The sequence below is a fragment of the Marmota flaviventris genome, chromosome 6 (genome assembly GCF_047511675.1).
Source record: "Marmota flaviventris isolate mMarFla1 chromosome 6, mMarFla1.hap1, whole genome shotgun sequence".
Classification (NCBI taxonomy): Eukaryota; Metazoa; Chordata; class Mammalia; order Rodentia; family Sciuridae; genus Marmota; species Marmota flaviventris.
The window spans coordinates 155,640,447-155,663,617 of NC_092503.1; positions in this window are offsets into that span (position 1 = coordinate 155,640,447).

Below are 23,171 nucleotides of genomic sequence, written 5' to 3' on the forward strand. Positions count from 1 at the left end.
TTCATTTTTAAAAGCACCCAACACGAGCAGTTCAGTGAGTCCTGTAAGTAGCCATTAAACAGGACTCAGGAGTAGGCTGAAACGCCTATTAGCTCTGTTTCCAAATGGCCATCAGAGTCTCACTACGTAATGCTAACCATATCAGTAATACCACCAGTGCAAATGATTGCGGGCTCCTGGGTCCAGGTGGCCAGCCATGGTCCTCACCCTAACCTTTGTCTCTGTGGTGGTCACTCCTGTCTCTTATTCTCACTCTCTTCTTCTAATTTTCCCTTTCTTTCCGTTCTTTGCTTTCTCCTGATGCTGGCCTTAGGGGAGTGCCCAGAGCATGCTGTGAGGAAGTGGGGTTTATTTTGTTGTTGTTGTCTTGTTTTTTTAATTGTTTTATTTTTTAAATACATGACAGTGGAATCATCACAATTATTATTACACATATAGAACACAATTTTTCATATCTCTATTTGTATATAAAGTATATTCTCACCAATTCGTGTCTTCATACATGTACTTTGGGTAATAATGATGTCCATCTCATTTCACCATCATTTCTAATCCCATGTCCCCTGCCTTCCCCTCCCACCCCTCTGTCCTATCTAGAGTTCATCTATTCCTCCCATGCTCCCGCTCCCTGTCCCACTATGAGTCAGCCTCCTTATATCAGAGAAATCATTCAGCATTTATTTTGGGGGGATTGGCTAACTTAACACTATCTTCTCTAAATCCATCCATTTACCTGCAAATACCATGATTTTATTCTCTTTTATTGCTGATTAATATTCCATTGTGTATATATGCCACATTTTTTTTAATCCGTTTATCTACTGAAGGGCATCTAGGTTGGTTCCACAATTTACCTATTGTGAATTGTGCTGCTATAAACATTGATGTGGCTGTGTCCCTGAAGTATGCTGTTTTTAAGTCCTTTGGATATAATCTGAGAGGGATAGCTGGGTCAAATAGTGGTTGCATTCCCAGTTTTCCAAGGAATCTTCATACTGCTTTCCATATTGGCTGCACCAATTTGCAGTCCCACCAGCAGTGTATGAGTGTACCTTTTCCCTGCATCCTCACCAACACTTATTGTTGTCTGTATGCATAATAGCTGCCATTCTGACTGAGTGAGATAAAATCTTAGAGTAGTTTTGATTCGCATTACTCGGATTGCTAGAGATGATGAATATTTTTTCATATATTTGTTGATTGATTGTACATCATCTTCTGAGAAGTGTCTGTTCATGTCCTTGGCCCATTTATTGATTGGGTTATTTGTTATTTTTTTTTGTGTGTGTTTAGCTTTTTGAGTTCTTTGTATACTGAAGAGATCAGTGCTCCATCTGATGTGTGAGCGGTAAAGATTTGCTCCCGAGATGTAGGCTCTCTATTCACCTCACAGATTGTTTCTTTTGTTGAGAAGAAAATTTTTAGTTTGAGTCCATCCCATTTATTGATTCTTGATTTTAATTCTTGTGCTATAGGATTCTTATTAAGGAAGCTGGGGCCTAATCCCACATAATGAAGATTAGGGCCTACTTTTTATTCTATTAGATGAAGAGTCTCTGGTTTAATTCCTAGGTCCTTGATCCATTTTGAGTTGAGATTTGTGCATGGTGAGAGATAGGGGTTTAATTTCATTTTGTTGCATATGGATTTCCAGTTTTCCTAGCACCATTTGTTGAAGAGGCTATCTTTTCTCCAATACATGTTTTTGGCTCCTTTGTCTAATATAAGATAATTGTAATGTTTTGGGTTAGTCTCCGTGTCCTCTATTCTGTACCATTGGTCTGCCAGTCTGTTTTGGTGCCAATAGTAAGCTGTTTTTGTTACTATTGCTCTGTAGTATAGTTTAAGGTCTAGTATAGTGATGCCACCTGCTTCACTCTTCTTGCTAAGGATTGCTTTAGCCATTCTGGGTCTCTTATTTTCCAGATGAATTTCATGATAGCTTTTTCTATTTCTATGAGGAATGCCATTGGGATTTTGATCAGAATTGCATTAAATCTGTATATATGCCACATTTTTTAATCCATTTATCTACTGAAGGGCATCTAGGTTGGTTCCACAATTTACCTATTGTGAATCGTGCTGCTATAAACATTGATGTGGCTGTGTCCCTGAAGTATGCTGTTTTTAAGTCCTTTGGATATAATCTGAGAAGTATGGTCATTTTGATAATATTAATTCTGCCTATCCAAGAGCAAAGTAGATCTTTCCATCTTCTAAGGTCTTCTTTGATTTCTTTCTTTACAGTTCTGTAGTTTTCATTGTAGAGGTCTTTCACCTCTTTCATTAAGTTGATTCCCAAGTTTGTTTGTTTGTTTGTTTGTTTTTGAGGCTATTGTAAATGGGGTAATTTTCCTCATTTCCCTCTCAGAGGATTTGTCACTGATATACAGAAATGCCTTTGATTTATGAGTGTGATTTTATAACCTACTACTTTGCTGAATTCATTTACTAGTTCTAGAAATTTTCTGGTGGAGCTTTTTGGGTCTTCTAGGTATAGAATTATATCATCAGCAAATAGAGCTAATTTAAATTCTTCTTTTCCTATGTGTATCCTTTTAATTTCTTTCATGTATCTAATTGCTCTGACCAGTATTTCAAGGACTATGTTAAATAGAAGTGGTGAAAGAGGGCATCCCTACCTTGTTCCAGGTTTTAGAGGGAATGCCTTCAATTTTTCTCCATTTAGAATAATGTTGGCCTGGGGCTTAGTGTAGATAGCCTTTATGATGTTGAGATATGTTCCTGATATCCCTAGTTTTTCTAGTGTTTTGAGTTTGAAGGGGTGCTGTATTTTGTCAAGTGCTTTTTCTGCGTCTATTGAGATGATCATATGATTCTTATCTTTGAGTCTTTTGATGTGATGAATTACGTTTACTGATTTCCGTGTGTTGAACCAACCTTGCATCCCTGGGATGAATCCTACTTGATCATGGTGCATGATCTTTTTGATATGTTTTTGTATTTGATTTGCCATAATTTTATTGAGAATTTTTGCATCTATGTTCATAGAGATATTGGTCTAAAGTTTTCTTTCTTTGATGTGTCTTTGCCTGGTTTGGGAATCAGGGTGATATTGGCCTTAGAATGAGTTTGGAAGTGCTGCCTCTTTTTCTATTTCCTGAAATAAATTGAAGAGTATTGGTATTAGTTCTTCATTAAAGGTCTTGTAGAACTCGGCTGTGTATCCATCTGCTCCTGGGCATTTCTTGCTTGGTAGGCTTCTGATGGTGTCTTCTATTTCATTACTTGATATTGGTCTGTTTAAATTGTGTATATCTTCCTGATTCAATCTGGGCAAGTCATATGATTTAAGAAATTCATTGATGCCTTCAATATCTTCTATTTTATTGGAGTATAAGATTTCAAAATAATTTCTAATTATCCCCTGTATTTCTGTTGTGATATTACATTTTTTCTTCACGCATGTTGGTAATTTGAGTTCTCTCTCTCTCTTTCTCTTTGTTAGAGTAGTTAATGGTCTATCCATTTTATTTATTTTTTCAAAGAACCAACTTTTTGTTTTGTCAACTTTTTCAATTATTTCTTTTGTTTCAATTTCATTGATTTCATCTCTAATTTTAATTATTTCTTGCCTTCTACTGCTTTTGCTATTGATTTGTTCTTCTTTTTCTAGGGCTTTGAGATGTAAAGTAAGATCATTTATTTGTTGGCTTTTTCTTCTTTTAAGGAATGAACTCCATGCAATTAACTTGCCTCTTAGAATTGCTTTCATAGTGTCCCAGAGATTTCAATATGTTGTATCTATGTTCTCATTTACCTCTAAGAATTTTTTAATCTCCTCTTTGATGTCTTCTGCAACCCATTGTTTACTCAGTAGTATATTGTTTAGTCTCCAGGTGTCGGAGTAATTTTTATTTTTTATTTTGTCATTGATTTCCAATTTCATTCCATTATGATCTGATAAAATACATAGTAGTATCTCTACTTTTTTTGTATTTTTTAAGAGTTGCTTTGTGGCATAGTGTATGGTCCATTTTAGAGAAGGATCTATGTGCTGCTGAGAAGAAAGTGTATCTACTCGATGCCGGTTGAAGTATTCTATATATGTCAGTTAAGTCTAAGTTATTGATTGTATTATTGAGTTCTATAGATTCTTTATTCAACTTTTGTTTTGAAGATCTATCCAGTGGTGAGAGAGATGTGCTAAATTCACCCAAGATTATTTATTGTGTTGTAGTCAATTTGACTCCTGAGCTTGAGAAGTGTTTGTTTGATGACATAGTTGCACCATTGTTTGGGGCATATATATTTATAACTGTTAAGTCTTGTTGGTGTATGGTTCCCATGAGCAGTATGTAGTGTCCTTCTTTATCCCTTTTGATTAACTTTGGTTTGAAGTCTACTTTAGTTGATATGAGGATGGAAACCCCTGCTTTCTTCCACAGTCCATGTGAGTGGTATGATTTGTCCCAACCTTTCACCTTTAGTCTGTGAATGTCTTTTCCTATCAGATGAGTCTCCTGGAGGCAGCATATTGTTGGGTCCTTTTTTAATCCAATCTGCCAGCTGATGATGTCTTTTGATTAGTGAGTTTAAGCCATTAACATTCAGGGTTACTATTGAGACTTGGTTTGTATTCCCAGCCATATTTGTTTATTTTTGTTATTTAACTTGACTTGGTTTTCTTCTTTGATTAGTTTTTCCTTTAGGGTACTACCTCCCTCTGTTGATTTTCATTATTGTTTTTTGTTTCGTCTTCATGGAATATTTTTCCAAGGATGTTTTGTAGTGTCAGTTTTCTAGCTATAAATTCTTTTAACTTTTGTTTATCATGGAAGGTTTTTATTTCATCTTCAAATCTAAAGCTTATCTTTGCTAGATAGAAGATTCTTGGTTGGCACCCATTTTCTTTCAGAGCTTGATATATGTTGTTCCAGGATCCTCTAGCTTTTAGGGTCAGTGTTGAAAAATCTGTCATTTTTTCTGCCTTGGCTGCCAATGATCCTAATGATGTGGTGTCTTGATTTGTTTGGAGCACTTTCTTCCCTTGTCTTTTCATGATGCTCCTGTGACTTCCTTTCCAGCTCTGTGGGTCTAGATTGTTACTGTTTTTACCCTATAGGTTTGTAGTGCTCTTGTAGGATTCCAAGTCCTATCCTTTGTGGGGAGGGACAATGTTAACAGATCCCGATATCAACAATATACCATCTATGAACAATTTGTTGTTATTAAGACGTTTACAGTTTAGTCTCGTTGAACAGAAATGTTGGATTCAATTATTATCTAGAATATAATCAGTAGTTTTGTAAGAAGGTTTACAGTTTCTGACTGTGGACAGTAAACTGAGGGTGGGGTGTAGGACCATATGCTGAGGAGGTGGGATGTGAGGATACAGAGTTAATATATCTTAGGAAGTGTGAAGGAGAAGTCTAGTGAAGAGGTTAGTAGCAAGAGAATAGACAGGAAGTAATTGAGGGTGGGCACGTAGGTGGGATGATAGTAGAGTACATAGAACTAACACACACATGTATTTAGGAAAATACAGATGTTCAAACAGTAAAATTTGGAGGGGGAAAGAAAAATGAAAGAAGAAGAAAAAGGGCCTATACAACACCTTTCTATTATACTATTCAGATGACTCAGTCCTCAAAGTCCTACTTCATGCCAAGTTCTTGGTTTCACGTATGTTGGGGACATGAGGGCCAGAGGATGGAGGGATAGAAGAGAAAAAACAAACCAACCAACAAACAAAAACTGGGGAAGAAACCTGGGTTGTGGCTATCTTTAGAGATCCATCTCTTTGCTGTTTTGCATCCAGTAGGTGGGGTCATCTCTTGTAAGCTGGTGTCCTGTCCTCTGGATGGTGGAGGTAACCATGGTAGGAAGACTGGTCCTGGCACCGGTGCCTGAATGCCGGGAATGGCACCCACCAGTCCCTGAAGAAACAGTGCATCTCACGGGTCTGTTTTTGGGATGGCTGGTATGACATGAGCGCCAGTACTATCTCCCTCTCTTACCTGGAGATTTCCCAGTTCCTGGTCTCTCTCTCAGGATCCAGACTTCAGCCCCATCTCCCTGTCCCCTAGCAGTTCCTAATTGAGGAACCTCTCACCCCTGGGGCTCCCGTGGGTGGCTCCCTGGTCTCACTGCACACCTGTGTCGGGCAGCTACTGTGTCGGGTTTCCTCTGCTGGGGAGGGGTCAGGTTGGTAGCTGGCCACTGGAGATCCCATCTGGGAACTGCCCCCAGCTGAGTGGCGAGAATGTTGAGCCAAGATGGTGGCGTCTGCTTTCAGTGCCCAGGAGCCTGGTGAGGTGGGGGGAGCCTGGTGAGGTGGGGGGAGCCGGGCCATGGGGTGGTGCTATGGGTAGGCAGCAGCTGGGTGAGCTGCCTAGGGGCAGAGGAAGTCTCGACCACCTGCAGACGTGCTGAGATGCGATTGCACTCAGGCGCTCACAGAGCCCTGTGTGGGCTGGGACTTGGGCTTTGGTCCTGCTCGAGTGCCAGCGTCCTGCTGGAATGCTGAGGCCGGGAGCCGCATGGGGTCACAGCGCTGGGGATCTCTGCGGAGAACGTCTGGCTAGGGTCCTCCAACACTCTCAGAGATGGAGTTTTCTGACTGGGTGGATTTGCGGGCCTGGCAGCGCAGGGCAGGGGCGGCTCACTCCCTTCCTGCCGCCGTGTTTTCCTCTTGGAAGCGGGTTTAAAATGCAGGTTTCCAGCCCCTGCTCACACCCCTGCGTGCTGCCTTCTGTCCACAGAAAACCCTGCAGCCCCAGCGGCTACAAGCAGGAGGCCACTGTCACCATGGTGCCTTTGGGGAGACCGAGAGGCCTCACGGCTCAAGCCATCTGCCTCTTGTTAGAGTGACAGAATGGGTCACCAAGCTCAGCCTAAGCAGTGTGCCATGACTGGGTGACATTCTCTGTCAGCTGCGGGAGAATACTGGAGTTTGTCGACTTCCTGGGCATCTTGGAGACACTGTAGGGGCCCAAGATAAAGTAATGAGACCACCAGGAATGACTCAGATGCCTCCAAGCAAAATGAGCACAAAGCACACGGGTGGGTCGGTTAAGATTAAAACCATTTAGGTACCGCTGTGCCTGAAGAATAAAACATACCATCCCCAGCCGAAGTCCCCCAGCCATGCACTCCCTGGGATAGAAGTTGTGGCTTGCAAGTAACCATGCAAATGTTCAAGGGGCGTGAAGTCCCCACTGATCAGCGTGAGCATCACTTTCAGAGACATGATAAAGGAGAGGCCTATAGTTTAAAAAGGGGGGGGGGGGATATTGAACCCAATAGCAAGGCAACATCCCCCAATGGCTCTTGGATGACAGACATTGAATATTAGCATGAAAAGCCTTTTCGATTTATATAAGCCACTCATTCTATGTTCCCAAAATTGAGGTGCAGAAGTTATTTGTGCAAGGTTTATAAGGCAAAGCCATTTCTATAATCCAGTGCACCCAAATGTGGAGGTCAAGACCTTTACCATAGCATGATGCTCCTTCTGGGAAATACAACTAGTCTTGACTTCACGTCATCGACCTGAACCCTCCAGGACACTGAAATTCAAAGGACATATGGAGACTGGTGGTGAGACAAGCCCACCAGGAAAATAAGTCAAGATTTTTCAGTACCAAATTTTTACCACCACCCATTTCCAATTGTGTATAAAGCATAGACGGTCTTCTGATGTGATGGTGTCAGAGTGATCGCTGTTAGGTTGCTATAGCCCCCTCCCAGCCCTCTAAAACTGACATTTAAATATGAACCACGTTGACTGCATTTGCAACTCAGGTTGCAAATCCACCTGAGGTTTCCTAAAGAGGAGTTTATTTGAACAAGAGCAGCACCCTTCTGGTTTTCTCAGGAACAGCACAGGTGCCTATATGCCCAAAACCTTCTTTCATACTCACACGACCTTCCCAAGTCCTCCCCTTGTTACTGCAACAGTGTAGAGTTCAGAGAATTTGCCTCCAGGATGTAACATTTCCATACATGCTCAGCTGTGCCGTGGTAGCCCAATGACAGGGTTTCAGGCGTCTGGGAGCTAAGTGACCTGCCTCTCAATGGCGTCTCCATGTTCCTCATGCACATTTCCATAAACACTTCTCACTAAATAACTTCTGCAGTTAATTTAAGCATTTGGGGATCTGTGTTGGTTAATCTTGGTTAACTTGAATGGATTGAGAGAGACCTAGTGCATTTCTGGGTGTGTCTGTGAGGGGGTTTCCAGAGATGATTGGCATGTGGGTCAGCCTTGTTATATTTTATTTAGAGACAGGGTCTCACTAAGTTGTTAGGGTTTCATGAAGTTGCTGAGGCTGGTTTTGAATTAGCAATCCTCTTGCCTCAGGCTCCCTAGCTGTTGGAATGACAGGCTTGAACCACCATGCCCCCCAATTCCCTCTTATGTATATTGTATTGGTTCTGTTCCTCTAGACAACCTGCATTTGAGTTGCAAATGCAGTTTGGGGTGTTTCTTTAACCTCTGTCCTGTGATACAGTGACTTTCTTTACACTGCCATCTTTAAGTTAAGATGGTGCTGTGTTCCTCCTGCCACTAACTGGCTGTGTTGCGCCCCACACGTTATAGACACCACAGGACTAGGAGGAGAAAGAGAACAGGGAAAGCCTCACCACTTCTCTAGAAGCTTGACATAGTAAATGGTCCGTTTCACCAAAAGGCTAGTCATTGGAAATAGAAGATGGGATGCATATAATACCACAAAAGAGTTAAAAGCAAAGATAAAAATACTTGAATTTTTTTTTCTATTTCTAGAAACATAAACTGGATATAAAGAGACACAGACAAAAATATAAAGTTTTCAGATCTTAACATCCAAGATAAAAAAAAAAGTATTTCTCTATAAACTAAGTCAGTTCTGAAATGGAACATTTGGCCAAAATTTAAGACACCAGAATCAAGATATTTTTAGAACAAATATAGGAGGAATAGAGATTATTTTTCTGTTTTGAGATTTAAAATATTAATAAAATATTTTTTTCTGTTCAAGATTTATATTTTTGAAATCATTTTCAGTTCTGCATGTTTTCTTCTGATTCTCATCCACAGACATATAATATTCAGTGGTTATGTGGGCTTTTCCCCTTCATTATTAGACACCATTTCAAATTCCTCATTTGCTTTCCTAAGTATTATTTTAATGGTGTACACAATTCTACCATACCGGAACATTATAATTTATATGACCATTCTAGTAATGACTTCTGAGCTGTGAGTTCAACTCTTGGAAAGAGCGGAAATTGGGGTTTGTGCCACAGGTTTTTCTCTGTGGACACGGTGTTCGAGCATGCAGCAAAGGGAGCAGGATTCTGGAGATAAGTGGATAGTCTTCTTCCAGGTCTTGAATAGCTTCCAATACTGCCAAGGTTTTGTGTTCCTTCTGTATTACTGTAGCTCAGCTTTTTCCAAGGACACCGGTGTGGCTCAAATGAAGACTTTATGGAACCATGTACCGATAGGAAAGTCTAAAAGGTTGAGAAATCTTGTTTTGTTTTGTTTTAAGACATAGAAAAACAAATTTTAGATGATCTTACACTGATGCCTCAAAAATTTTCCCCATTGTAAATGGGGAAAATGTGGATACTCTTGGAAAGATGCTGCACATCTGAATATCATTGCATGTAACACACCAACAGAGGAGCTTTAGGGAGCAGCCAATGCTACCCTAAGCTTTTGCTCTAAGGTTGAACTGACTGATGTCTCATGAAACTCTTAGTTTCCAAGTTGTCTTTCTACACACCATTCTGGAACTTTACTATGAAATTCCCTGATTGTCTCAGTAGAGAGCTATTAGCAGAGTAGCTTCAGGCCCTTGCCAGGGTCCTAATTTTTGTACGAAAGGGGAGAAGAAATGGGAAAGGGGTAAATAGTTATTTCTAATAACCAGATTTCCCCCTGCCCCTCTCTCAGTGGAAATGTTGAAGTAGTGATGTAAAAATTGCTATTTCAGAAGAGATTTCACATCAGCAATGCAAAGTAATAGCGAAAGTAAGTTTATAATTGTGTTTACACATAGGATGTTTTTGTGGCAAAATATACCTTGATAAAAATTTCAACATCAAATAGGCATCAGAATATGATGAACTAAACTGGGTGATGAATTAATTATAAATAAGGTTACTAATGGTAAGTGTTCCATTGAGTCAAGTTCATCTGTACAAGATGATTTCTGTTCATTTTTACTATGTAAACTTGCAACTCGTTTATTTTTCTGAGTTACTTCTAAAGGGCGGTCATCTCCAAACCTAAGCCCTGAAATATTTGGAACATAGTCCCTCATTTCACATGTATTTATAAATTATGTCTGTTAACAAAACTGTATTTTCCCATCTTTCATTCAAACAGAGACTGTCACAGGGTCTAATGAGTCTTCTCCTGTGTCAGCAGACTGCTTGGTTACTGCCGGTTCACACACTCACAGGGAGACTCCTGATCCAGGACAGGAGTCAGCCCACTGTGGCCTGCAGGCCATGTCTGGACCAATACCCATTTTTGCAAATAAAATTTTCCTGGGACTCAGATGCTCATCTCGTTTTATATTGTCTTGGGCTGCTTTTGAATTACAGTGGCAGAGTTGAATAGATGGGGGGAAAAAAAACGGTATGTATCCACCTCAAACCCTAAAATGTTGGCAACCCTGATTTAGAAAACCAAAAATTCTGCTCCAGAAGCATGAGATTGAGCACAGTCTTTTTAAATTGGTTTTTGATTTTTCTTCAATGAGCATTAAACACTCAACAGTTCGTGTGTGTGTGTGTGTGTGTGTGTGTGTGTGAACACATATATAACTTCCTAACAACCTGAGGATTGGTTGACCCCCACGTAGGAAACTTATATATTGATCTTTTATAGATGTTTTGTATATTTGATTTCACAGTATGTGAATAAGATGACAGTGCTGTATGGTGAAAAGAATACGGAACTCACCGTCAAGCATCTGGGTTTACATCTGGTTCCATAACCAATAGCACTAACGTTTAAGGAACTCACTCAATTTCTCAGAGTCACAGCTGCTTCATCTGTAAAACAAGAATAATACTCTACATTATATAATGGTTGTGACCATCATGAGAAAATAGAATATAATAAATTGAAGATTCATTTTTGAAACTTTAAAACTGTCCAAGACTCAAGTGCATAGTTATTATGAAATGATTTTGGCATTTGAGTCAAATAATTTTAGCTTTTGATAATGTATGTAAAGAAGAATTATTTACCTTTATATAATTATTTTATCCTTTTCTTCTCATAGTTGACCAAAAAGCATGTGTAAAAATGATTAGCAACTATAAGAAATAATATGTAACGTTTGTCGTATATATGTATATATACAATGTTTTTTTCCTCTAAGATGCTAACATCCTCTATTTTAATGACTTCAACTAATAAAGTAAAAATCAAATGGTAAAAGTTGCAAGTAAAAGGTGTAACGTGTTTTCACAGTATAGGGGAGGGGCTTGTATCCCCCACTGCAGCCAGGGTATGGGAACCTATCAGGAAAAAGCTTTTGCTGATGTCATTGGTTCGGGATAACAAAGTCTGACCGCACTAGACCCCACGGATCCCACCTCAACAGCAGCGGTCTATGGGGAAATGCAGAGAGCTGTGAGGCACCATTGCAGAGAGGAAGCCAAGGGAGGAAGGGCTTGGAGCACGTGCTTTGCTTTTAAATTTTCAAGTCCTCTCTTAGTTCTGATTAAAGCCATTAATTTTCCCCACCCCAAACCCCTGCTGTGTTTAACGCGACAGAACAGAAAAAGCATTTGAAGGGAGCCTCCAGAAGGCCCAGGTCCCGCTCACAGCAGGACTTCAGGCTTCTGACCTGCGGCAGCCTGGGAGGCTGCACTTCAGCCATCTGACGCCACCAGATTCACAGTGATCTGTTACAGCAGGCCTAGAAACGGGTCCACAGGCCACAGTCTTCGTTTGTTTCATTTTAAATATTAGATGGAAATTTGAAATAGCTGCATGCCATAGTGTGAGCGAAGCAGAGGCCCTAAATGGGTAGGCATGTTACCCCTCTGACAGGCAGGATTTTTTATCTCATAAAAGTTCTGCAGTAATTAGGTCCAGACTGGAAAGATTATAGTCAAAGATCCCTAGGAAGGACAAATGGGTACTTAGAGAAAAAACGTGTATGGAGGAAGGAACATTAAAATTAGGATTATTTTAGGATTTTAACACAAGAAAAAAAAATCATAAAACTTTGATCATTTGAAAAAGAAAGGGGGGTGGATACACTTTCGTGACAGGAGATTTCGGTGCTATTAGTAGCTGATGTTAATAGCCGAGGGTTTGCATATGGATAAGCCCCTTTTTAGAAGTTTAAAGAGATTCTTTTTAACAAATGTATAATTTTAAGTATAAAAGAACACTTTTTTTTGGCCCAGTTGTACAGTATGATTCTTTTTTCCATTTAGTCATGTTAAACATAAGCAAGATTTTTGGTGGGAAAATTAACAATTTAAATCAAAACTTAGAGAGGAGCAGGAAGATTTAAAAGCATATCACATGAAGCAAATTTTATTTTAGACCAGTCACAAGAAGTGAGACCCGAGTGCATGTGATTAGTGATGTTGGGGGACCAGGAGCAACATTCCAAGGAAACATGTATAACGTGGGCGGTGGAAAGGATGGGAAGAACTCACCATCTTCCTGTCCTTATAGCGCTCCAAGCTCCAAGGACCCTCTCCCAACCTGGTGTATGCAAGGAGAAGGCTGGCAAAGGATGGCCCCTAGCCAGACACCAGGGGCGATGTGGGCCCTGGCACAAGACCAGAAGAGCCTCAAAAGGGACCGACTTAAAAACAATTTTAAGAACCCAAAAAAGAACTGCTAGACAGTCACTTCTTTTCCCAGAGCAGAAAGACACTGTTGAGAGAAATATCATGAAATGATCCACCAAATGGGAGAAAATGGGCTCATTGAATTCAACCTCCATCCCTTTTAAAGATCACAAGAGAAGAATGGAATTTAAATATGGATCCCACAAAAATTATAGCCAGAAGGGTGAGGACAGAAGGGAGAGGAAGGAATTGAAAGTGGAGAGACAGGGAGCGGGCAGGAAGGAAAGAGAATCAGTAAGCAAAGGCCCATGTCCGCAGCCTCATCTTGTTATTCATAAACGAAGGAGAGGGAGGCGTCACACGGCTGCAGATGTAATTTCTTGAGGGGAAAAGTGAAATATTAAAAGATTTTTCCCATTGCAAATAAGGCAATTAAAACTATTCAATTTGACAAAGCACTGGACCCAGCTGAATTGTGCCATAATTCAGGAGGAGAAAAAGAGTGGCAAGGGAAATAGAGAAGCCTTTGGCGAAACTCTTTGATAGCTCAATAAGAAGAGAATAAAGGGAGCAATCGTGTTTGAGTCCCTAATAAGCACTCTTAGATTTCCTAGCAAAAGAAAATCATTAAAAGAACTAGTCTTCCCAACTGCAGTGATGAAGCATGGGAATAAAGATTCGCTCAAATCTATGCATTTGTGATTTACCTAAGAGAACTGGTCTGAATTTCAGCATTGAAAATTTATTTTTATTCAGATTTCAGGAATGCACTTAATTTTACAAGCAAAACATCTGCAATGAGAAAAGCTCACTAACGAAGCACCCCAAGCCACCCTGGATATGAGCTCTAATGACACCATATTTCACCCGCTGATAGGGAAAAACCAGAGACATGAAATATTCCATGTGTTTGTAGGTACATCTATTCCTCCTTTTCTTCTTTCCACAGAAACGAAACATCTCATAACCATCCACGAACTGGTACATTGTTCCTGGAGTCTGATGAAAGCCGTAACCGTGCCCTCCACCCCCTCCATGTTCCCCACGGGCTCCCCTCCAGGAGGCTGGTGCTTCCTGCCTGCCTTGCTACAGTGACAGCTGAGTCTAACCAGGCGCTTGGAGCAGAGGGGCCTGCCTACAGTTCCTCCCAGCAGCCCGTCCTTTGACTTTCTGCCTCCCCTAGCCCTCGGGCGCCTACCTATTTTTCTAACTAGGAAATGAATGACTGCAGCGCTCTCAGTGGGAATTTGGGTATTTGCTAAAATCAGAACAAGAGGCTGGAGGCACAGGGGGAGCCAGGGGGAGCCTGGCCTACCACACCACACCCTGTCCAACTGCGAGGGAGCCGACAGCAGAAACCCAAGAGAAGGGCACAGGGTTCGCTGAAGATGGAGCCAGGTCCACAGGTCACTGAGTGAGGAAGTTGGACCATGCAAGAGAAAACTTTATTTGGTGGTCACGCCCTTCAGAGCAGAGCTGTCTAGAATGCCCCAGCTGCAGTGAGCAGGGGCGGGTGAGCCTTCCTAGAGAGAAGAGACACCTGAAAGTCTCCTCCCATTCAGAGTCAGTGATGATTCTGTGACTTTCTTACTCAGAGTCCCACACTCTCTATTATGCATTTTTTTTCAAGTACTTTTGCCACTAATAACCCAAGAGGATGGTTGAAGCTCCTCAAAGAAGATTTTAAAAACCTCTTTTCCTCTCCCAGTTTAGAAATGTCGTATAAAAGAGTGGAGGTTTGGATTTTTCCTCTAGGAAGTCTAGAGCGGGTTCAGTGTGCAATGCTTACCACTTCAGCCCTCTGCTCCCTGGGCAGGACACTCACAGCTTGTGCAGGACACACCCCACAGCAAGTGCATACAGGGGGCTATTACCAATGGGTGGCCAGGGACAACAGAGGCCGGGGACTCTAGGTAGGCTGGCCTCCCCAAAGCCCAAGAAAGCTGTGCAGAGCAGACAGAAATTCATCTGCACATGCCATGCTGTACCACGGCTAAGGGACCACAGAAAACTCACAGGCCTGGGTCTCGTACACTGGCCACATGATGGCTGAGTATGGAAGGACATCCTGTTTCAGGGGGGGCAGGAGAAGGAACAAAGTCCTGGGTATTCCAGCCAGCTCCTCCTTCTCTCAGGATGTTTTATTGTTTTGTTTTTTTTTCTTTTCTGAACACAATTCTCAGTTATTCTAAAGAATTACAAGTGAGAAATGGAGGGGTCCAAAGCTACTCAGAAGACTGTCCTACAGAAAAGATTGCCCCAGCTTTGATTTACAATCAAGAGCTACTTAAGGAGGATAGTTTATAACACTCCTTGACAGCATGTCACTGTGTTGTTATATTTATAAATATGTAATTCGTGCCTGAATTGGCATCAACAGCGGAGCTAAGTGTTTTATTCTTTCAAGTTGACTCAAGCAAGAATAGAAGTTAATCCTATTAAATGATGTTGCTGTAACCAACAATCTCAAAGCCTCAGAAGCTTAAATAGAGCAGGGGTTGATTTCTCATGCACACAAGGTCTCTGCAGAGCAGAGGTCTCCAGGTGGTAACTCAGAGATCCAGAATGACCTACATGGCTTGTATCAGAAATATCCACAATATAATATCAACTTACCAAGTAGCCTTCTTCAATGGAAAATTATGGGAATTTTCAGTAGGATTTAGCTATTATAAAATTATAAGTAGGTGCAAGCAACAGTCCTTGTTCGAATGTCAAGCTATAATCTTAAAATTATGGAAGCTATTGAAATAATGCAAATTTCCATTTGTCCTTTACCTGTGTAAAGTATTTACAACTGAAGGCTTATCTCCCTTTAGACTTATACCTCTGCCAAAATTGATTTAATCTCCTTTTTCCTCTGTGCATTAGTATACTGACATTTGAAATCTAGCAGGAAAAGAACTACTGAGTTGATTTGCAGAGATGCCAAGTCAGCAAGAAAAATGAGCCTCTGGGTCTCCGCCTCTCCTGATTTCTCCCACTCCCTCTCCTCATTTTTCTTCAAATGCAGACAGTTCAGTGGCTGGAAGCTCCCTGGCCAGGCAATTCCTCTGAGGAGCCAGCCCAGACTAGATCAAATCAAATTTTGAGGGCAACACTGCTTTCTCTACCAGTGGCTCCTCCGGCAAGCCCTCCCTTATGGGGCACTCTTTGTCTTAGAGATTCGTTTTTCAGAGAGAGAGAGAGAGAGAGAAACAACCAAGTTTATTGTCATGGCTTTGGAGAGAGTGTCTCTCTTTGCACACATACAAAAAGAAATAGTAACTACGCAAGCCCAACCACTCAGTGGTAGCAACTGTCCCACAGGGAGGGCCTCATGCTCTGCAGGCCCACATCCAGATGAGCTGAACGCTCATCTAACAGAATCTCATTTGGTGTGGATGGCAGAGGCAGCATGACTTCACGGGTGGAGAATTGAGCTCAGAGTAGGTTACAGTTCAAGTGCTCGAAAGCAATGACAGTGCTGAGGATCTATTCCAGGTAACTCTGACCCCAAAGCAGGAGCTCTCCACTGTATTTTATCGGAAATTATTTTATAAGCAACACTTGTATCCCCACTATTTAACATATACGTAAATTTATATATGACATTTGTGTAATAATGGAAATCCAAAGACTATAGATTTTTTCTCCTTGTGTTATGTTTTGGTGGTTGGTTGATTGGTTGGTTTTGTTTGGTATAAGCAAACACCTCAAATATCAAGTATTCTAGGCGTGCCTGAGGTCAGTTCTTCCTGAACCTAATTAGACCATATGTCAGAATAAAATATAAAGGCAAAATTTTCTTTCTCTCCTCCTATCTTGGTCTGTTCAGGTTCCTGGAAGAAAATACTTAGACTTGGTAGCTTATAAACAACAGAAACTTATTCTTACAGTTTGGAAGCTAGAAAGCCCAGGACCAAGGAGCTGGTGACTCAGTATCTCACAAGGGTCTACCATCTGGTTCACAGATGGCAGCATCTGGCTGTGTCCTCATACAGTGGAAGAGGTGACAGTCTCTCTGTCCTCTATCTATAAAAGCACTAATATCATTCATGAGGGCACCACCCCCATGACCTGATCGTGAGAGGATGTCAACATGTGAATCTGGAGGAGAAACAAATCTTCAGACCACAGCATCCTTAAATTGTGAAAGACAAAATACTTCTTCCAGGATCACTCCACAAAGCTAAATGAAGGCCATCATGAATACGACACTTGTCTAAAGTCCATGTCCTCAGAATCAGAGACCACAGAACAGTGTGCAAGCATCTTGCCCCACCTCTCCACAGGCCAGCCCCCATAATCTCCAAAGCAATTGAGTTGGCATAGCCCCTTGTGCCAGCAGCTGGTGACCAGAAAGAGCCCTACCTCCCAACACCTGTGCTTTCCTGTTGAGTTAGAGTTGTGTTGAGCACCTCAGAAGGAATTCTCACTTATGCAAACACTTAAATGTGAGCTTAGCAAAAAACAACAACAACAACAACAAAAGAACCTATCTCCTATCCTGAGACCATGGGGCTTAAAATGACCACAAAATCTTTATCACAATAAAGGGGGCCATTTCCAGATACCATCTTTCCTTTTAATTCCTAGTTGGGAAAAAGAAGATGCACATGAAAACGCAGACTGCGGTTATTTCAAGGTGATCAAAGTGACAAAAGGCAGAGCTAAGACGTGGGAGGCACCTGGCCAGGGCAGGAAGCTGGCTCCAGGAGGAGCCAGGTGAGCAGGGCAAACTGGCCTGGTGACTCCTCCGAGCCAGTCTTGTCCGCTCTCAGGAAGCTGTGAGACCTCAGAAATGGGAGGCTTTGCCCCATCGACTCCGGCAGCGGGTGCTTGAGCATCATGCACATCGTCTCAAGGGTCTGCGTCCACTGAGGCTCAGGGAGGACTGAGGACAATTCCAGTTTTCACTTCAAGTGCAGACAGCTCCCGACCAGTTGAGAGCTACTCTCCTTAGTCTGACGATGAATTTATCCTGTAAAGTTAAGTAGCAGCGATGGCTTCGCGGACACTTAAAATGACAGTAAGAAGACTAGGTTGTAAGTCTTTAGCCCACAAATGCTTTGGTTGAGAGATTATTTTCAAACATACTTAATACAGTTGACAGTCACTCTGTGAAGTCATGATCATGCCAAGGTTATGACTGAGGGTGAAAAAGAAGCTCAAAAACGTTAAAAGGCTTGCTGGGTGTCACCCATGACCACATGATGGGCCTCGGACTCTTATGGGCCTCTGCCCACTGTGCCCTGCATGGCTGGGATGGCATCCAGCTGGAGCGCTGAGGAAGCAAGCGTGGGGACCAAGAGCAGCTCCGGGTGGGACAGAAGCTGTGTCACAGCGGGCAGCCCGACTCCAGTCTTGCAGTTCGTCCCTTCCGTGTTTAGAGCTACTCGTGATCCCTCATGTCAGTCTGCTTCTTTGCTGCTGTGATCAGAAGACCTGACAAGAAAAACACAGAGGAATAAAAGTTTATTGGGCACTCCCAGTTTCAGAGAAGGGCATGGCAGAGGAAAATAGCTCAGGTTACTGCAGGAACCAGAGAGAGAGAGGGAGAGAGAGAGAGACAGATAGAGAGAGCGCCCCCCCCCCCATCAGGGGCAAAATATAAACCCCAAAGGAAAGCCCCCAGGAACCCACTTCCTCCGGGAACCCACCTCCTCCAGCCACACCTTACCTGCCTTCAGCTACCACCCAGCTAATCCCCATCAGGGGACTGATGCACTGATCAGGGTAAGGTTCTCCCAGCCTGATCATTTCACCTCTAAACCTTCTTGCATTATCTCACACATGAGCTTTTGGGGGACACGTCACATTGAAACCACACCATTCCAGGACTAGAGAACGATCTTAGTTTTAGAATTCTATTATTCCTGATCACATAAAAGTTCTTAAAACCTACATGCATCTTGATAGTGAGATATATCACAGAGAGTGAATAAATATAGGGGGGAAAGAGGTGGGAAGAATCGGGGTGGGCTTTCTTGTTAAAGGCCTAGCTCCTCAAATCCTCCTGCCTGGGTCTGAACAGGACCCCAGCACCTCTGGAGCTCTGGAGTGGAGAGCAGGCGCACGTTTCCACTGGGATCATTTGGAGCAGTGTTCATCCTTTCCTGGGGCTCCTTGCTCCATGGTGAAACAATGGAATGGTCAGAGGGAAAATGCTGAAAGGCGCTGACCCACAGCCAATGCCTAGGATCTAAACCGCTGGGAGTCGACTCTCCAGAGAAGGCACAACTCCCAGTCCTGGAAAAGAGATTCCCAAAAGCCTGGCAGAGACATTCTTCTGCCATATGAACAAGGATACTTGACACCCAGGTTTTGTGCAATTTTGCTTAAGAAAAAGAAAAGGCATTGTTTTCTTTTTATTGTTGCCACTTGTAACTCTAACATCCAGAGAAGGAATGGCATTGGTTAAATTCCTGGGATACAGAATTGACTCGGAGGCATCCGTCATAAGCAGACTGTGGGAAAGGGTCCCAGCCTGGAGCAGGAAAGCGTAAGTGCAAAGATGTCACTCTGAGATGTCAACCTCCTCCAGAGCCACCACATTTCCTGCTCTTTCCTAGGAAAGGCTCCCAATACCAGCTGTGCTCAAAGTTTTTGGTCTCAGGAAGCCCTCATATTCTCAAAAAATATTGTAGACCTTCAAAGAGCTTTGGTTTAGTTGGCATATACCAGTTCATATTCAGCTGAGAGAAATGAAATCGTTCAAATATGTATTTAGTTGTTTAAAATAGCAATTTTAAATGTTATACATTAATAGAAAGCATATTTATGAATAATGGCATTTTTAAAATTATGAGTAACATTGGTTTACATTTTGCAAATCTCTTTAATGTCTAATGTAACAAAAGAGAGTTGTATTCTGATATAGTTCATTCTTCAGCTTTTACTGGTGGTTGGTTCAGGGTCCCCCATGGATATCAAAATCTGTGGATGCTCCAGTCCTTTAGAGAAAATGGTGTATTATCTGCACATACCCAACGTATATCCACCAGGATGCTGTGAATCATCCCTAGATTACTTGTAATACCTAAAACCATACAAATAATATGCAAATGGTTGTTATACTGCACTGTTCATGACAAGAGGAAACAAATGCCTTCCATATGGGCTGTTGCAAAGACACCTCTCTTGCCATAAATTGGGCACTTGGAAGTGGCAACATTTTTTAGCAATGCTGGAAACCCCAGAGGTCCAACCTAGGCCTGACCTGGAGGAGGACCCCAGTGGCAGGTTCTGTGGCCTTCCCTCTACCTCAGAGGCATCTGCAGGTGGAGCCCTTACCAAATCCTCCATGCAACATGGACTCAAGGAGTTGGTGCAACAGTTGGACAAGGTCAGAGACAGGTGGCAGTCTGGCTGAGGACTGTCCACTAATCCCAGTTCCTGTACCTCATGTTCACTCTGGCATTGATGGTGTGCGGCTGCCTGAGGAAGGTGGGAACTAGTCCTAGACCCTGAGGGGGCCGCTGACTTTCTGGGAAGGAATACAAAGGGCTCCAGACACAGGAACCTGGCTGTAAGGATGTTGCTCACACATGCTCAGGCTCATCTCACGAGACTTCTGAGTCTGTGTGGAGCTTCTGGGGACCAGGAGCTGAGACCTAAGCCACGCTGTTACTGATCGCACTAAGGAGTAGTCCTGTCCCAGGCCTGTGGCCAGAGATGCACAGATGTGATGCTGGGCACCACTACTGTCTCTCATGGGTTTCTCCATCCGTCAAACCCAAGAGCACGGCTCCCACTGCGAGGACAACACTGTGGGGTTTTGATAGTTTTTGACCTGATTCTGAGTAAGGCCACGCAGGAGCCGGTCTCCCTGGAATCAGTTTCGCTAATCCGCCAGTCCTTCTGGGTCTCCAAAATCACCTGCGCCGTGTCAGAGCTCCAGGAGCCAGAGCAAAGGAGGGCCTCCTGATTCAGCCCAGCCTCTTCATTCACTAAGTCCATGGCTTTTCTACCACGGGCCAGCACTGTTCTAAAGCTACAGAGCAATTCAGGAAAAAAAAAAAAAAAAAAAGTTATGTTGAACCTGAACTCTAGAGACAGAGGGAATCATAAAATAAGCAACAAGAAAAAAAAATCAAGATAATCTCAGACAGTGACAAGGCCATAACTCTTAACACAAAGAGCAAGGTGACCCACTTGCTGCTGGGGCTCGTCATCCAGGGGTCTGGTCCTAAAAGTGCTCAACATGGTGCACAGTTAGTGAGGGAGAATTAAGACCGGAATAGAAGTCAAACTGACAATTACTCAGGATATTGGATAGGGAAGTCGGCTTCTCTCGTTATCAGCAAATCATGAAAAGTAGCTTCCATTGGTATTTTACTCTGAGTTTCTTCCCTTGACTTTATTCCTATGGCCAGCCCCCCACCACCCTGTTGACTCACAACACATTTCCTTTAAATTGCCTCAAATCCTTTGTAAAGATAAAAGTCATCATAGAAGTAGATATTTTATATTCTGAATATAATACATCATTAGAGTCATGACCAGGAAGAAAAATCTTATAACTTAGACCCTTTGTGAACACAAGACCACCTAGGAAATAGAGTGCGTCCTGTGTATGTGTGTGTGTGTGTAGCTCTATAAACCAGAGCCCAAAGAGAAGGGGTTTATCTGCAATATCTTCCACAACTGCTTCCTCCCTTCCCTAATCTCATCTCCCTCCGCTATCCAAGTTTCCACCTTGAACCCTCTTTCTTTTGAATTCTCTTTTAAATTTTTTATCTAGAAGTTTGTATTTTATTAAATATTTATATTTCACAGGGTATCCTCACACTATACTAATGATACCAAGAGCTTATCCGGGTTCAAACACCGAGCCTGCGATTTTGGTAAAATTTGCTTTTAAAAGTCTTAAATATTATGTAGTGAGAGGAACTCTTAGAGGGAAAACTGAACCTTTTTCTTAAACTTTTAAAATTGTTTCTTTTTAGTTATACATAATGATAGGATTCATTTTGACAAAAATAAAATTTAAACAGCGTGGAATATAATTTGTTCACTTCAGTCCCAGGAGTCCCCTTCCCTCCTCCCTCTCCCTGTTCTCTTTCTTCCAATCTCCTGGTTTTTCTGATATTCACTTTTAGATTCCTTTTCCTTTTTGCTTGGTGCCTTCTGGATGCACACAAAGGTGAGACTCACTGTGACATATTCACGTATATACATAGAAAAGTTAGTTCTTCCCTATCCCATCTCTTCTCCCCTCTCTCCCTCCGTCCCCCTCCTCTAGCCCACCGGGCTTCCTTGTTGTGTTTATTTTGTTTTGTTTTTTAGTGGGATCTGCCTCCCCCATCTCCCTTTCTCTCTCTCTATTTTTTTTCCTTCTTATTTCGCACTAGCTTCCACATACCCGAGAACACATTCGACCTTTGGCTTCTGAATCTGATTATCGCACCTATCATGACAGTCTCCATTTCCTTCCACTTTCCAGCAAGTGCCACAATGTCATTCTCTGTGGCCGAGTAGTACTCCATTGTGTACATGTACCACGTTTTCTTCATTCATTCATCTGTTGAGGGGCACCTTATTGGTTCCAAACTCGGCTATTGTGAATGGTGCTGCCATGACATTGATGTGGCTCTGTCACTATGGTATGTTTGATTCTAGGTCTCTTGGATATATACCAAGAAGTGGGAGAGCTGGGTCATCTGGTGGTTCCACTCCTAGTATTTTGAGAAGTCTCCATACTGATTTCCAGAATGGTTGCACTAATCTGCAGTCCCAGCAACAATGTCTGAGTGTTCCTCTTCCCCCACATCCTCACCAATACTTATTATTATTTGCATCTTGATAATTGCCATTCTGACTGGAGTGAGATAAGATTTCAGTGTGGTTTTGGTTTGCATTTCCCTAATTGCTAGAGATGTTGAACACTTATTGGCCATTCCTATTTCTTCTCTCGAGAAGTGTCTACTTCTTTTGCTCATTTATTAATTGGGTTATTTGTTTGTGGTTGTTCGTTTGTTTGTTTCAAGTTTTGAGTTCTTTGAATGTTCTAGATATTAATGCCCTATCTGAGGAATAGGTGGAAAAGATCTTCTCCCTTTCTCTAGGCTCCTTCTTGATGCTCTTATTTCCTTTGCTGCGCAGAAGTTTTTTAGTGTAATGCGATGTATTGATATTTAGTTTTATTTCTTTTGCTTTAGGAGTCTTGCTAAGGAAGTGATTTCCCGTGCCAACATGTTGGAGTGCTGAGCCTACATTTTTCTTCTAGCAGGTGCAAGGTATCTGGTCTAAATCCCAAGTCTTTGATCCACTTTGAGTTGACTTTTGTGAAGGGTCAGGTATAGGGGTTAAGTTTCATTCTTCTACATATGGATTTCCAGTTTTCCCAGCACCGTTTGTTAAAAAGTCTGTCTTTTCTCCAACATGTTATTGGCACCTTTATCTAG